At 40.8% G+C, this 3,197-nt stretch overlaps 1 pseudogene; it reads left to right on the top strand.

Moving 5' to 3' along the window:
- Nucleotides 1-385: 385 nt before the first annotated feature.
- On the top strand, nucleotides 386-1,313 carry LOC133753270 (spermine synthase-like; annotated as a pseudogene).
- The last annotated feature ends 1,884 nt before the right edge of the window (nucleotides 1,314-3,197 follow it).

Here is a 3,197-nt window from a genome sequence, read left to right as displayed (position 1 = left end):
CTCTGGCCACTATGTGCCAGCTGTGGCAGTGGCCACTTGGGGGGTGAACCAACGGAAAAAGGAAGACCTTTCCCTCTGTCTCTCTCTCTCTCTCTGTCTCTCTCTCTCTCTCTCACTGTCTAACTCTGCCTGTCAAAAAAAAAAAAAAAAGAAAAAAAGGAATGACATTTTATCCATTCGACGTTTTTGCTTTTCATGACTGGAAAATGCAGTTTCCTTAAATATCTGATTCATTTATTCAGCATACATTTTAAACTATGTTCTTGAGACTAAAGGCCAATGATATGGGAATGGTGTTACTAAGTAGGAGATACATTCCTCACTGTCACAGAAGATCTTGGAAATGAGTTGGTGGCAAAATATGCCGAAAATGGCTTAAAACAACATGGTGAACAAAGTAGAAGAAAGAATGAAAGAATTGAGTCAGGACAGTACTGGGCGGGTGAAGCGATTGCCGCCCATCGTTTGAGGAGGGGCCATTGACAGATACTGGCCCACCGCTGGACGGGCGCCTGGTTGAGTATGACATAGATGAAGTGGTGTATGACGAAGACTCGCCTTATCAGAACATTAAAATTATACACTGGAAACAATTTGGAAACATTCTCATCCTCAGTGGGATGTTAACTTGGCGGAGAGTGATTTGGCGTATACCCAAGCCACCATGGGCAGTGGCAAAGAAGATTATACTGGCAAAGATGTACTGATCCTGGGAGGTGGAGATGGAGGCATACTATGTGAAATAGTCAAGCTGAAACCAAAGATGGTCACTATGGTGGAGATTGACCAAATGGTGATTGATGGATGCAAGAAATACATGAAAAAAATGTGTGGTGATGTTTTAGACAATCTTAATGGAGACTGCTATCAGGTTCTCATAGAAGACTGCATTGCAGTACTGAAGAGGTATGCCAAAGAGGGGAGAGAGTTTGACTATGTGATTAATGATTTGACAGCTGTCCCAATCTCTGCTTCTCCAGAAGAAGATTCCACATGGGAATTTCTCAGCCTGATTCTTGATCTCTCTATGAAAGTGTTGAAACAGAATGGGAAATACTTCACACAGGGCAACTGTGTCAATTTGACGGAAGCGCTGTTGCTCTACAAAGAACAGCTCGGGCGCCTGTACTGTCCTGTGGAATTCTCAAAGGAGACGGTCTGCGTCCCTTCGTACTTGGAGTTGTGGGTATTTTACACTGTTTGGAAGAAAGCGAAACCTTGAAGACAAATAGTATCCCCTACTCATGTGTGCTGCAACTCGCATTCCTGACCGCCACTCGCTGTCCATGCCATCGGAACGAGTCAGGCAATTGATTGTGAATTCCCGCAAGTTTTTTAAAATTATTTTTAATTTAAAAACAATGTAAAATGTATATTTTGATGAGCTAGGGTGTTATTTTTTGAAAGTCAGCCGAAGGATGATGAGACAGCACAGTGAAGACTATGAAATGCACTGACCCCTAGAATGTGATTTTTGTTACTTTTTATTTCTGTGTGAGCTTTTCTTTTTCCCTTGGTTTTGCTAGACCTTCCATATTTAGAGGAATGAGCATCATTGTTTTCGTTTCGGAGGGAAGTTCTTGATGGTGTTTCTTTCCCCCAAAATTGACTTAGATGTTAAAATTTGGTGCTTATAAGAGAGAGTTAAAAAATGAATAACAATGCTTCAATTAAAATTACAAAACAGAAAAAAAGAGTTATTTAATTAGTTTCCGCATCAAAAAGAATTATATGCTTTAGTCAAAGAACATTTGCTTTTAACATCACAAAGTTACTTCTACTACCAGTAGTGAAACAGACTAGAAACATGAAAATAAAAACATCCATGGTGACCAAAAGTACCACTGGACACTAAACAAACACATCTAGATTGATTGCCTTCAATAAGCCAAGCAGGGAACTAGGGGCTCTTGGTTTATTGGTTTACTTCTTTGCATATACTTATACAAGGTATATCAGAATTTATTTAATAAAGAAAAAGAAATACTAGATAATTTTATCTATAGAATCTCAACTATTAGACCAAAGCTGTCCATTTATTTGAAATACAATGTAAATTGTCAGGCCGGCGCCATGGCTCACTAGGCTAATCCTCTGCCTGCGGCGCCAGCAGCCCGGGTTCTAGTCCCGGTTGGGGTGCTGGATTCTGTCCCGGTTGCTCCTCTTCCAGTCCAGCTCTCTGCTGTGGCCCAAGAAGGTGGTGGAGGATGGCCCAAGTGCTTGGGCCCTGCACCCCCATGGGAGACCAGGAGGAAGCACCTGGCTTCTGGCTTTGGATCAGCGCAGTGCGCTGGCCACTATACGCTGGCCATGGCAGCAGCCACGGCGGCAGCCACTTCGGGGGTGAACCAATGGAAAAAGGAAGAGCTTTCTCTCTGTCTCTCTCTCTCTCTCTCACTGTCTAACTCTGCCTGTCCAAAAAAAAAAAAAAAAAAGAAAGAAAGAAATACAATGTAAATTGTCACCCAGTTTTTGCTCTCCTAATTCATTTCGGTATTTTAATAGCCAACTCTTGTTCCTCTGAGAAAGAGATCCACAGTAAACATAAACTTTGATCTTGGGCCTCAGCTTCCCCATTTGTCAAATGAGCTATGAAGTAACTTGGAGATAAGTAGTCTAACTCACTAAGAGGGTTGGAACAACAGCTAAAGAACTGCTAAAGTCCCTTCCAGCGCCAACATTTCCTAATCTGTGGAATGTCAATGAGATTGTATTATATGCTATGCCTGTGGTCATTCATCTGGCTAATATATAACCATCTCTATTTACTTTTGGCTAAAAATACAAACTGCAATCTAGAAGAAACTCCAAAAGAGGGAAATTTGAAATTATTTTCTTTTTAATACTCTTAACCACAAGAAAGTTGTAACACAGAGCACCAGCAAAGAAAGCAAATGAGCATGACTTAGATTAACGTCTATCCTATTCTAAAATCCATTCCAGTAAGGAAATTCCCATGTTCTCCTGGGCAGTCTTGAGAAGCTGATGAAATGGCACCAAATATTTTCATTCTTACTTGAGACTGTCTTGACTTCAGCTCCTTGAAAACGCTACCTTCTTCAATATCCCTACAGTACTTCATGCTGCATTCCACAGTGAACTTTTAACACCCATTTTTAGATAAGACTATTATTCCATATAAGACTGGTGACCTAGGAAACTCAGGTTCTTGTATTAGAAATTGCAAGACTTTATAT

The sequence above is a fragment of the Lepus europaeus genome, chromosome X, assembly GCF_033115175.1.
Source record: "Lepus europaeus isolate LE1 chromosome X, mLepTim1.pri, whole genome shotgun sequence".
Taxonomy (NCBI): Eukaryota; Metazoa; Chordata; class Mammalia; order Lagomorpha; family Leporidae; genus Lepus; species Lepus europaeus.
This window is presented reverse-complemented; position numbering and strand designations above follow the sequence as displayed.